The 14611-nt window shown below is 36.2% G+C and overlaps 1 long non-coding RNA gene across 1 annotated transcript; it reads left to right on the forward strand.

Annotated features, from left to right (window-relative positions):
• Positions 1-4939: 4939 nt before the first annotated feature.
• Positions 4940-14346, forward strand: LOC125619987. The gene is made up of 3 exons (XR_007351566.1): positions 4940-10893; positions 12770-12820; positions 14201-14346. It is a non-coding gene; the product is annotated as an uncharacterized LOC125619987 (long non-coding RNA).
• The last annotated feature ends 265 nt before the right edge of the window (positions 14347-14611 follow it).

Genomic DNA, 14611 nt, shown 5'->3' on the forward strand with positions numbered 1-14611 from the left:
GACATTCTCATTAATCACATTACTATACAAATAGAAAATTAATTCCAAGCTGAAATGAGAGCCAAGAAGAGCAAGTGCAATATTCTGAGAGTATCCTATAGGAAACTTGCCTTCTTTGTGGGAAAAAGTGAAAGGGACTGCAAGAGGGGCTTCCCTGGCAGATAACTGACTTGAGGTTCAAAGGATGAGTCATAGTTAATAAGGTGAAGGATGATTTCCAGGCAGAGATGCCAACATCTGCAAAGGCCCTCAGATGGGCGGGAGCCTAGTGTATTAGAAATTGGTAAGAAGATTGGTGAATTTGGGGGAGCAGTAAATGTTGCAGATGTGGAATAGGCAATCAAGAGCAGATCATGTAGGGCTTTCAAGATGTATTAATAATTTCCTTATATCCAAAGATCAGTAAAAATCCATCAATGGGTTTAATCACTACAAGTTAAAGAAAGAAAACTGATTTGAAAATATCACTAGAGCTGTTATGGGACAGTGGATTGGAGGAAGAAAAGACAGACCCAAGGAAATCCGTGAAGGGTTTCAGTGGTGTATGCAAGAGACAGTAGTCTTTTGTCTCATTACATTTGTTTGGTGAAATATGGTAGTATTTTAGATAGAGATGAAAAATTGATGTCAGAAATCTTGGAGCTATCTCAGCTTTATCATTTTTTCTTCTCTTCCTATTCACTTGTTGATTTTACCTCGATGTCTTTTGTGGCTTTCCCCCCATCTCCCTCTTAATGGATGCTAGCTGAGTTCTGAGCTATTCATCATGTGTTCTAATGCAATAGTCCCTTTAATTCATCCTTTACATCATTTCCAGATTGTTCATCTTAAACTAAAAATACGATAATGTTTCTTTTCCATTAAAAACATTTATTTAGAACACGGGTATAAGATAAAATCTGAACTTTGAAGAACAGAGAAGTACTATATGAGTCATATTGAAATACTTGCATTTTTATCTAAAATAAGTAAATAAAAGGCATTTTCAAAATACGAATAATCATAGTTTAATTGTTCTCCATGGGCAAAATGACTGTCCATAATGCAGGAACTAGATCAAGTACCAATGATTTTAGACTAACAATTCACTTGCTCAGTTATGCTTACATTGGACTGTTACTGTGTTGGATCTTTCTGGTGTCCAGCTTCACATCTTGGTCCACCTTTACTTCTAAGAGCTCACTAAGATGCACATGTGTGTCTGTTTTTGCTTTTCTCCGTGAGGTATCTCTCATGGAGGAATTGATGCACAGTTCAGAACCTGTGCAGCCATTCTGGCACAGGTGCAAACTGAAAATATAAATCGATTAATGTTAGTGGTGTTATGGTCAGTAGGGGACTGGAACTGGTGGCTGTATACTCCGTTTTCCCATATTTTTGATGAACAATTCTTTACAACTTCCATAGAACATTCTACATAACATGTCCAAGGCTCCAGTAAAATCAAGCTTCAGTTTCCCTCTTTGTAGCCAGTTCCATAGTTCTTGGCTGGCTGACTCTCCTTCACTTCTTTTCTATAAAGTTCTCTAAATAAACCAATCATACGTAATCCCTTATCATAAACTCTGCTTTTGGGTGGGACACCAGCCAAGACAGCCATGTTGACTCTGAAGATGGAGTGATGACGAAAGATGGAGATGAAGTAGCTAATGCTATAAAGAAGAAGCTATTCAACAATAGCAACAGTAGTATTTTTTTTCTGATTAATAGTCACTCAGGAATTAATGATCATAAGAGAATAATTATCAAACATTATGTATTTTCAACATACAATACAAGAGGCACTATCAACAAATACAAGACACATTTAATCAAACAGGTAAAGATTTCCAAGCATTGACTGACTGAAATTTTGTGGCTTTTTGTGCTGGAAAAATTAATCAACTATAATCTAACAAACTGGAAAAAAGCTTCAAGGCATACATACCTTCTATGAGAAACTATTCTTTGAAAAACACATAGAATACTAGCAAAAGGATAAATATCTCACTAAGACTTCAGTATGTGTGTGGGCCCTTCACAGCCTTGTCAGAACTTGAGTTTCCAGGGTCTATTCATCTGAGCACGAAAGATAGAGAACTGAAAAATAAGAAGTCTTTAGTAGGGATTGAAAGACTCATTTGGAAAATACTTTGTTAAGACTATTGCCAAGAGATTTTTCAGTTTTACTTGTGAGTGGGTGAGTGTGAGTCAGTCTCCACTTTTTTTCAGTATATAGACGACATATCTAAATTGCAGGGCACTCAAAAATAATGGACTTAATGAAGAGGCTTGTTCCAATGGAAAGGATCAGATATTTCTAGTCTACCCTTTCATTTGTAGGTTCTAACATGATAAGCCAGTCCATGTTCCTGATATAAAGAGGTTATGTGCAAGGAGATAAATCCAATTGGGAGTAAACTCTTCCGTCCCCCACCCCCCAGTCTGCTCTCTCCATGAAATATTTGAATCTCAGATTTCTGGTTGTTCATGATTCCCATGCAGTGTTTCAGTCTCTGATGTCTGAAAGTCATCTTGTGGAAAATGACTGTCATCTCACAGGAGACAAAATAAGAGGTTCAGTTTTCACTTTCTTCCAATATTGGCATAAACAGGACAAGAATAAATTTTCATTCACATACCTCTTATATAAGTGTGTCCATGAGTGTGATGTGTGTGTATTACACATGTGTTAGTGGCTGCCAAAGCTTATCCTCATGTTTAAAAATATCCCAGTTCTCTCCTTCCTCTTGTGCTTGGCTACTCCTTAACAGGTTTTCTGGAGGGGCTGCAGTTTCATCTGCATTCTTACAAATTAGGTCTCAGGTGCATGGACCTCTCAGTACAAGCTCCCTTAGTATTACCACTAGAGGGACATTTGTAATGGTGCCTCCACTGAACACAACTGGGCCTTTCATGTAACAAAACATAGAAGCATTTGATGAATGCCATCTTGAATTGCATTAAGGAACAAAATTGAAGCTGCATGGATTCTGTGTCAGTGTTGTAATTGTCTCCAAGGCACTTTCCAGGGTATTATGATGTGGGGTTTATTAATCTTTGAACATCCTGGAAATGTTCAAAATCAAATATATAGAAAAATGAACAATAATCCTGATCCATATTTTTCTAGATTTATGTTATAGAAGAACAAGCACACATACAGAGTAAGTTTTGTTTTCCCAATAAAACAACTCTAATGGTACATGAAAGTACATATGGACAACTACACATAGAACCTGCATTTTCATCCAGTACACTCTCTGTGTGGTTGTGTAGTGTGTTTTTACTATTGTTTGTAATAGACATGATCAAATCTTAGAAAACTGAAAAGGTCATAGTATGGAAAGAATTAAAATTGATAAGTGCATCTAGTAAGACAAATGGAGAAAAGATAACTGTAATATCAATAGTTATTTTACATTTAAACACTTAACTATTAGAACTTGGTAAAAACAGTCTGTTCACAATAGTAACAAACTCATAAAATAGAAATGGATTTGGAAATACATAAAAATTATACAACATTTTAGTATTCATAAAGCATTATACAAAATAATAAGAAATACTATGTTTTTAAACCAGAAAATTTAGTAAAGTTGAGCTCCAGGCATATACTATGTACAGAAACCTGGAAGAGCCAGGTATGGTGGTCCATGTCTATAATCTTAGAACTTGGGAGACTGAGGCAGGAGGATCACAAGTTCTAGGCAAGCCTGGGCAAATTAGTAAGGCCCTGTATCAAAATACAAAATAAAAAGGGCTGGGAATGTAACATAGGTTAGTGGGAAAGTGTTCCTGTGTTCAGTTCCAGTACTAAACACACACATGTATGCACACACACGCACACACACACGCTCACTCACTCAGATGTGCACACAAAACAGAAAATTGAAAGATTTGGGTATGAATAGGTTAAAAATCTTGGAAGTTACATTTTAAAGTAATGATAACCTTCTAATAAGAAGAACTAGAAGCCTACTTCACAGAAGACAAAATAACATACTGGGTTTAATAAAAAGTTTATTCAAAAGCAACCATAAGTCAGTTATCACAAAACAAACTGGGTTAAAAATTAACACCACAGATGACAAAGTGTTAGTATTTATATTATAAAAGAGAGCTTTTTTAAATTGAATAAGCAATATAATATACAAATAAGCAAAGAATGTTGACTGGACAAATAGCAGAAAAACAAATTTCAAAGGTCCAAAAAATAAAATGAAATCATTAAATTCCTCTATGGTCAGGAGAACACAAGTAAGTAGACATAACTTTATATAACTGGAGATTATTAAGAGAATACAAAACTTTTAAAGGAAGTAAATTTAATATTCTGAAAATATTAAAAGAATATTTTCCTGTATTTGTGGTGGCATTGTGAATCATTGCAGTGATTTTTGTGGAGCAATTTGGTAACTTCTACCACAATAACATTGCATATTCCATTCCTTCCAGCAGCCACAGTTCTCAGAATGTATTCTCAGAGATAGAAGTACAGGGGCTGGGGTTGTGGCTCAGTGGTAGAGCACTTGCCTAGCATGTGTGAGGCATTAGGTTCAATTCTCAGCATCACATAAAAATAAATAAAATAAAGGTCCATCAACAGCTAAAAAAATTTTAAAAAGAAAGAAATAGAAGTACAATGGCATTGTTCTTAATGATTAAAAAATTAAAAATACAACTTTACAACTAAAGAGACTTCCCATGAGTAGGATATACAGTAGGAGAATGGGGAATATTCAAAGCGTGGAATGCTAGGAACTTATTTCAAAAAAATAAATTATTTTTATGACTGACTTGGCTGACTTGGAGAGATTTCTATATTTCATTGTCAAAGGAGAAAAGAAAGACAAGAAGATCATTCATGTGCTTATTGGATCCCATTTATATATAAAAATGATATGTAAACATCCTACATATATATATATACACACACATATATATATATACATATATATATATGAAATCATATTTGCTTTATATTATACAAGATTGGTTTTGAAAAGTATTAAAGGAAAATACTAGGATGGTAATTTGGCTAATCAGAAGACTATTCAGTGGGATGCACGGAGAATGATGAGTGTGAGGAGATAAAGTTAGGAGAGAAAAGGGAACTAATATAAAGGAAAAAAAGATGACATTGAAAAATCACATTTATTGATTGATTAAAAATTACACACAGGTTGAATGTCTATGATCTGAAATGATTAGGACCAAGAGTGTTTTGAATTTTGAATTTTTTTTTTCAGAAAATGAATATGTCCACATATATAATAGGCAATCCTGGAGATGGGATCCAAATCCAAACACAAAATGCTTTTATGTTGCATGCACACCTCATGCCATGAAGGCAATTTTGTGAAATATTTTTGGTGCATGTGTGTTTTGCTGTAATCTATCACATGAGGCCAGGTGTGGAATTTTCTGCTTATGATGTCATATCAGTGCTTAAAAAATTTAAATTTCAGATTTTTTATTTAGGAATGGTCAGTCTGTATCTACATGAATGTGTAAATAATTTCATTTAAGAAAAACAAAAGAATCTATAAGTTATATGTTGGTTTTATAGATCAAAATATAATTTTCATTCTGCCACACTTCAACATGTTCGAAGGGCAGTTTGGCAATCACCTCCTTCTCTTGACACTTATCAAGAAAGTTGTGTTCATTTGGGAAATAACCAAGAACTTCAAAAAGAAGTTCCAATCTCTTTAATAATTCCCGTAAAAGATATTTTTTACAAATTATCCTCTTTTAATTTTTCAAAGTTTTCTTGCCAAATCTCGGATTGTGTCTTGATAGCCGGGAAATCTCTCAGTTATTTAGAAAGTTCAATAAAAAAATAACCAATTTGGGCTGGAAATGTTGCTCAGTGACAGAGTGCTTGCCTGGCATGTGTGAGACACCAGGTTTTGATCTTTAGCATGGATGTAAAATAAATAAATAAGTAAATTTTAAAATAAATAAATAAAATAAAGACATGCTATTCATCTACAACTACAGTTTTTTTTTTTTTAAATAACCTGTTTATTGGCTTTAAAGCCAAACATGTTCTCTTGTAGGGAGAAACCAATTGCTTTTTCAAAAAATATTAATCAAATTGCTGTCTTATGAACAGAACAACTAAACTTCAAAACCTGATAATTAAAGATTTAACTTTATCCACAAATCATTTCCTGAACCTTTACAATCAAAATGATTTTATCATCTTTTTTCCTCAGCATACTTTTTAAATACTAGAATTACATCAAGTAATTTATAACAAAATCTACTAACTCACCTAGAAGACATTCTAATTAGTAACTTGTTAATGACTTTGTTTCCTCACATAATAAAACGAGGAAGGTAAATTTGCATTAAAGATTTAAACCATTAAATACAGAAAGTATTCAGTAAAGTGTCCTTTCAACTCCTACTTCCACCTTCTTCTCCTCCATGTATTTCTTGAATGATCATTGTTTTAGGACATTAATAATACTCCAAATGGAGACGAAACTATGCGGTATACATTACATTGTATATGAATTCCTCAGGACTTTTGAAAAATATTGAAGGTAGGTAATATTCTCTTTATTCTTACCTTGGTATCTGTAGTTCCCAGTCTGATACCTATTGCCTTAACATGTGACAAACCACTCTTTAATCTCATATATAAAACCATGATTATTTGTCCACTGCTCAATTTCCTAGATTTCCTATAAGCCTATATTCAGATATCACTTTTTAAAAATTAAATTCATATATTGCCTCAAGAAGAATTATTCCTTTTCAACAAATAGTTATTAAGTGTATGTATAAATAAAATAATGGATAAAATATTGTAACAGAATTTATGGCATCATGGGAAGCACAAATCAGCAGCCAAAATGTAGTGGGCTAATTTCATTAATCTTATTAATGGTGTATTTACATGCATCCACACATAACTTGAGTTTAGGGAAGGCTTTCTTTTTTAAAAAATATTTTTTTTGTTGTTGTAGTTGGACACAATACCTATTTTTTTTATCAATTTATTTTTATGTGGTGCTGAGTCCAGGGCCTCACACATGCTAGGCGAGTACTCCAGCGCTGAGCCACAACCCCGGCCTCCTAGGGAAGGCTTTCTAATTGAAGTGTGGTTTAGAAATTAGCCAGACGACATGGGAATGGGGAAGATGAACTTCAGGAAGGGAAATGAGAGAAGGAATAGTTGTTGAAAAGACTTGGAGATCACAAACAAGAAGAGTGTTCAAAGAACTCAGCAGTAAATTAAGAAGACTGAACCAAGGAATGTGAGGAGGAGACATAAAGTATGGACCACAAGGTGTTTGCTGCTTATTTCACCTCCTGTGCAGTTTTACATTGCCTGTAGAAATGCAAAGACTTGCAATTTTTATTTTATTTTTTTTTACAGATATAAAGCTGGGCTCCCAGTGAATGGTCAATAAATACTTGATGGTTTTGGCATAGCTTTTGTGTGGGTTTTGGCTAAAATTATCATCACATTGCCAATGTTAGCAAAAATTTCCTGCATAACATGACCTTAAGTGCCTTCTTTGACCTCCAAATGTCTATAAGTCTGTCTACTTTCAGGCTCCAGGGACATACATTCCAAGTACAAATTTCCACTTTGATTTATTACATACTTTTCTTGCTCTGGGGTCAGTTAAGGCAAGCCTCTGCCAAAGTAGGGAAGCAGTGACATTTGTCCTCAAGGCTTTTCTGTCTTTCTCCCTGCATTTCCCTTCTTGATGCTATTAGAGCCACTTCACAGCTTCAGACTCTGTCCAGACTGATCCAAGCAGATATCCACATGACCACCGGGCTTGCTATGACATTACCTTCATGACTGCAGTCTTTTGAGGACTTGCCTTACTTTGGTCAATTACTTTCAGCGTACAGTACTCAAATATAAACCACAGAGAGAGAGGGGAGAGAGGGTTATAGCATTACTTCTTCATGGTTGGCTTGTGATGGAAATGACAATGACACAGACTAGAGAGGAATGATCTGATTTTTAAGAAACTTCTAAAATTCAGTTTTCAAATATGTTGTATCAGAAGTGATTACCCAGTGTACCTGGCAGACAGTTGAAAATTTGACTTTGGAACTTGCAAGAAAATTCAGGCTAGCCAGAAGTGGTTGTTGAAATCCTGAGTTTTTATGAGTTCACTCAAGAGAAGTGTAAAAATTGAGAAGAAGGCTTAGGACGAAACTCCAACTTTTAAATGGGGAGTGAAAGAAGAGAGTCTTGGAAAGATACTGAGGAAAAGTTTCCAGATAGCTAAGGGAACCCAGGCAAAAGTAATTGTGCAGAAGCCAAAAATGATAGATTGGTCACTACATGGGTAACATTGCTTGTAGGGCCTAGTCAGCAATTTTTTTTTTCCTAGTTAGGAACCGCCCCTCCACCACCCCATGTCATTCTAATGGTACTGCCATTCCCAGAATTATGCCTGCATCCTGTCACAAGGGTAGATAGGTAACTCAGATTCTTACAAATAATAGAATGGGATCTCTCTCTCTCTCTGAGAGAGATCCAAGTGAGTAAGAATATGATGGAAGCAGAGCATGAGTTCTTCCATGTTGAGAGCAGCTTCCCAAATTGTGCTGATTCTGTTTCTATAAAAAGCCACAAATAGCACTACGAGTACATAAGCTAGTAATGATGGCTAATTTTATGTGCCAATTTAACTGGACTATGGGAAACCCAGATAGTTGTTAAACATGATTTCTAGGGGTGTCTGTGAGGATGTTTCTGGACCACCAGGTAAGGCTGAGTAATAAACTGAGTAAAAGAGATCTTCCTTCACCAGTTGTGATGGGCATCATCTACCCATCATGAGTCTGAAGCCGAGGGAGGGTGAATTTGTCCTCTGCTTGAGCTGGGACACTCATCTTCTCAAGCTCTCAGACTCTAGCACTCTTGGTACCTGGGCTGAGGCAGGGACTGAGATAGGACTGAAACCATTGGTACTCTTGGTTTTCCAGCTTGCAGATGACAGAATATGAAATTCCTTGATCTCTATGATCTGTAATCACGTAAGCCAACTCGTACACTACATCTCTTATTATATAGAATATATATCTTTCCATGTCCTATTATCTTTGTTTCTCTAGAGAATCCTATTACACCAGCTGTAGATACAGAAGTGGATTGGAGGATGTGAATTTACTATTTAAAAATTAACCTCATTTTCCCAGTTAAAAAACTATCAGGTATTCTAATCTCATCCTTTTATAGATGAAGAAACTCAGGCTGATTTCCCAAGGCCATTCAGTTGAAGGAATGTCACTAACTTGTATCAATTCTCAGCCCAGTAGTGTCACTGCCTTGCCACTGTGTGTTGGGATTCTCTTTTCTCAAATATCCATAGGAGCACAACCAGCTTCTGACTCAAAATGACTAAATGGCTTTATTAAGTGTTTGAAGATATAAGGTTAAGTAGGCACTCATATAAATAATAGCTTTATTATATTTTTGTGACCCCAAACTTTGCCACTTCATAACTGGGCTGTGAACCCAGTTCACAGTAGCTAAGGAGACCTTATTCTTTATAGCTACTATGCAACAGCTGAACAGTATCACCCCGGCTGTTGAAAGCCTATCAAGTAAACTAAACTAGTGAAATAATATTAACTTTATTTGGATTATGAGAATTATTTTTGACCAACTGAATATTTTGACCAGAATTAATGATATTTCAAAGTTTAATTTTCTGAGCTGTCTGCTATTTTTATGACCACTGTTATGAGTTGTAGTGCCCTGTCCTATCTATAGTCCATTAATAATGGGACTCTGGAGAAATGTCTGATAGGTCTTGCTTAATTCCATGTACTCTCACAATTTTCCTCAAGGATGCACTAGGAACACTGGAAAATGCATTAAAATGTGTTTTCAGATATCTGGAAGTTGTTTCTAGCTCAATGTATTTCATTAAAAAGTCCACAAGGTAGGTAATACAGAGCACATGCAGTTCAGTCAGTGAACCCACAATAACATGACCTGATGAACATGCAAAGACTTTTATGTTCCACATTTTAGGGCTCTTAAATTGTGGTGGATACCATGATGCACAGGCTAGATTGCCTCTTTAATGAAGGACTTGTTGGGAGTGCTGTTGGCATACAGCTGCAGTTGTCAGCCTCTCAAGGTTTGCCTCCACTGTAGATAGCCATCTTTCCCAATACCCTTTCTCAGAAGGCCCTCTTGCTCCATCCAAGGACAAATCTGATATTGGTCACTTTTAAATCCAGAGTTCCCATGTGGCTTAGGACAAGTCTGTTTTGGGACTGACCCTGAAGTTTGACTTTTCTTTTCCCCCATTTTTGCTTCCTGTCATTTAATTCCCTGAATATTGATTCTAAGAGCACTCCTTGGGAAAGATATTTTGTGTGTGTGTGTGTGTGTCCACGCACGCGTGCACGCGCACGTGTACGTGTTGCTGAGGATCAAACCCAGTGCCTTGCACATGCTTGAAGAGCACTCTACCACTGAGCGACATCCCCAGCCCACAGGACACTCTTTAATAAACATCTTTCACCTAAAACTTTATATCAGAGTCCAATATCTGGAACTGAGTCTGATTTTTTTATGTGGAGCATAAATATTTATCTTTTTATTATTATTAGTTGAAATATTGTCTAATAAATGAAATAACTGCATGTTGGGCAAGGCAGTACACAGAAAAATGCATTTAAAAATCCCAACCTGTTTTTCAGGAGAATGGAAAGTAGTGTACACTTTCAACGTGACAACAAATTCCTACTCCAATATTGATCAGAGTTTCCTCATCAGCCACGTGCCACCTCAGACCTCATCTGTAGAAACTGGGACAGTTTGCACTGTGTCTCCTCTAGGCAATCCTGCTGAGATATCATGGCCAGACAGAGCCACATGACTCTGGGTCTTGCAGAGGAGTCAGAACTCTGGTAAAGAGGTGCTTGCTGAAGTACTGGGTGAGGCTGGAAGGGAAGGAGGGTGGTAGGTTATCTGACTCATCTCTTTGTCTTCTATTTCTCCAGCAAATTGCAAATGCCTTGAAGTAGGAACAATTTCTTATTCATCTTTGGAGTTTTAGTGCTTATCTGTATCTGGAAAATAGTAGACAGTTGTCTTAATGTAAGATCTTTCAGATAGAAGCTTTGAGACAAAGACTTGAGAAAATAGGTTTGAAGGAACAGGAAACATGGGTACAAAAGTGGAAAAGTGAAAAGAGCAGGGAAGCAGCACAAAAGAAGGGTATATTATCAGGAAAATTTGGCCATGTGTGGGCTGGGTTGTCAGAGATTAATCCTACACAAAAACTCATAATCACAGGAACCTCAGAGCTGTCCTATCTGCGGTCCAAGGGAAATGAAATGTTTATGTTCCAGCTTTTGAGATTGGTGAAGGTTGCTTCTTAGAAATGATAAGCCCCAGAATTCACACCTGCTCTGCTAGGAAAAAAACCATTTCTGGGTTTACAAGAAAGTCCTCAGATAAAGAGAGGCAGGCATTTGCAGGTGGCAGTAGAGCCAACACACACTGATGGGGATAAGGCCCCAGGAACTCAATGATAGCATCTGCTATGGTGGCTAAAGAAATATTCTTGAAACTCAATCAACAGCTGAAAAGGAACGTCTGTCTTCAAAATATGAAATTAATTGTGTAAACATATTCAGAAAGTTCCATCAGGCCCTTGTTCAAGTGACTGCTAACCAAAATAACTGACAACCAATTATTGCAGACTCAATTTTCTGTCTCCTGGGAGATGAGACTTCTGGATAAACTCCATATTTATGATGACATACAAAAAACAAAACAAAACAAAACAAAAAACAAGAGAGAGAAGTTCACTACAAAGAGACTACCACTAAACACAGGCAGGGTTTAGGGGAAGGATGGACTATGAGCAATGGAAAGGGAGGGACTAGAAGATGAAAGGACAAAGAAAATAGGCACTCTGCCTATTAAAGACAGGGATCCCCTTTGCACTAGACAAGGGCCAAGGGGGCATGTTGGCCAGGATGCAGGGGATGGTGGGTGTTTTGGACAGCCACCCTTGAGGGTCAAGGGATTCTAAAAAGCTTTAAATGGAAGTAATTTCTGCAATTTTGTTCTAGTTTTTTTTTTTTATTGGGGGAGTTGGATGATTGCAGCAGCTGTAAGTAAGAAAGAGATATGCTGGTGAGACTCTACCTGGCATTGAAACTTGAATGCTTTGATTCCTGGTTCATTTCATAAATAAAATTTGTGTTTTCTGGTCAGGGGGGTGTAGCTCAGAGATAAAGTGCTTGCCTAGTATGCATGAGGCCCTGAGTACAATCCCCAACATAAATAAATAAAACTTCCTAAGTTTCTAATTCTTTTGCCTGTTCGTTGTTCTTAGTAAATGGGCATGTTTATCCAGGTTGCTTTTGCTGGCAAAGTGTTAGATTTTCAGGAAAGCCTAAAGTTGAGGAGGAGATAGAAGTCCCCCAAAGATAAGGACAATTTGAGAAGTCATTTAATTTGGAATTAGGCCCCTCTCCTGCATCAAGCACCCTGCTTGATCTAGGTAGGAAATAAAAGTTTGCTAAATGAGTGTCTCTTTATACTTAGAAGGTATTAGAATCTAAGCCAAAGTTTCCGTTAATCATGATAGTTTTTCAGGTATGTCACTTTTGAAAGAAGAGGGAAATAGTAGCAAAATATGCCATTAAGAAACTTACTTAAAAAAAACCAGTTATTTTTCACTTGAACTTGGAATCAGTTTATATTGAGTATAATATCTTTGAAATATTTGGATCTACATAGCAAGGCTGAAAAATGTACTGAATTTTACAGTTATCTGACTCCTGGGAGATAAGACCTGGAGATGTGATAGCCCTGAGTCAGGTAAGAGCTTCAAACCGTGAACACAGATTTAATTATGAGAGAACTCAACTTATTATGAACACAAAAGGATGAAACCAAAGAGTTTCTGATTTATTCTCTTATTAACTAGAAAATTCAATTAACAAGAAAAGCCTGTACCTTGAGGGCTCTTAAAGTTTCATTAATCCAAGGGTTTCATTAATCTTCCTACTTGGAATGAATAAACTAAGTTGGAAATAAAAATGGCCAAATGTCAAGGACAGAGAAAGAAGGTGAATGTAAAAGACAAGGATTTTATTTATGAAGTGAATTTTTTTTAAAAAAATCATTGACTTGACTGTGAGGAAAAGCATTTAACTTTGGAATTAAGTGGTCTACCATTTGGTGCTGAGAATTATATTGCATGTATACATAATCTCTATAACAGAAAAGTATGTTTCATTATGTTTGCTCATATAGGGTAGATCCTATAGCTAGAATAATTTATTACATGCCTATGTTAAATGATGATTTATAAAATATATAAACATTATTTATTTAATTCTACAGCTTTTCATAATTAAGGAATTATTATTTTCATTTTATGGATGAAATTATTACAGAGCCACAAAGCTAAAACTTTTCCAACATTATTTTTGTTTTTAATTGTTAAAGCAGTAGTGAGACTTAATCCTTCTCCTTCTGTCCTCCAAACCTTTCTGGCTACAGTGCTTACAGGTATAAATTGTTCTGGTGATTTTAGCAAATCTGCCGAGTAGATGGCTGAGGTACATTGCTACTGTTGTTCTTTCCCCTCTGTAGATGTAGGGTTGAGGAAGACAAATTCCTGAAATTGCTTTAGCTCACAGAGCAAATCAGCAAAACAACCAGTATTGGAACAAACTGTCCTTGCCTTTTTACTTTTTTTTTTTTCCAAAGGGGAATAGATTTATTGCATATTCAGAGTCTGATCTGACTGGGAATGCCAGAGAGAGGTAAACCACTCTACTTCTCCCAGGTGCAAAGTAGATCAGCAACTACCAAATGTTAATTCTTTCTGAGAATTTCTTTCATGCTCTGTAATTTCATCCCCAAACATTTCCTTTCCTTTCTTGAGTTCATTTTAGCATGGTAACACCAATTAAGTTCTTAAATAGCAGAAACTCAAGGAGATGGTACAACAGATTAGAATCTTATGTGCCAGTGCACAAAAAGCTCAGTTCTCAGTTACGGTGTCTAAGAAAAGAATATATCATGCAGGGGCTGGGATTGTGGCTCAGTGGTAGAGTGCTCCCCTAGCACGGGTGGTACCTGGGTTCGATCATCAGCACCACATAAAAATAAAGGCATTGTGTTGTGTTCATTTACACCTAAAAAATAAATATTAAAAAAACAGAATATACCATGCAAATATTTTTCCAGCTCATGCCTTTCCTGTGAGTTCTTTAGCAGTATCTTTGCTGTCACTCTCCTGCCTCAACACATCATGGATCACTGCATCTCTAACCATTGTGTCAACTGCTGGGGGTACTCTGGTAAGCATTGCATTCTAATTAATATTAAAGTTCTGCAAGATAAATTCATATAGATCATCTGAGTTTCTAATACTGTGTTTGAGATAGTTTTGTAGTTTTTCAGATTTATTAGATAAATGTCTTCAAGTGTTTGTACACTGGCACTTGACAACTAATTAATCAAAGTCTGCAGAAGATTCCCAGCCAAACCTGACCTCATAAAATGGATGATTATAGCACTGTTTTCTAGTCAGGGAGGCTAAGAATTGAACATCATATTTTAGTTTTCCTCCTTCTTAGACAATCAAATACTCTCTCT

The sequence above is a fragment of the Marmota marmota genome, unplaced genomic scaffold (assembly GCF_001458135.2).
Source record: "Marmota marmota marmota unplaced genomic scaffold, marMar, whole genome shotgun sequence".
Classification (NCBI taxonomy): Eukaryota; Metazoa; Chordata; class Mammalia; order Rodentia; family Sciuridae; genus Marmota; species Marmota marmota.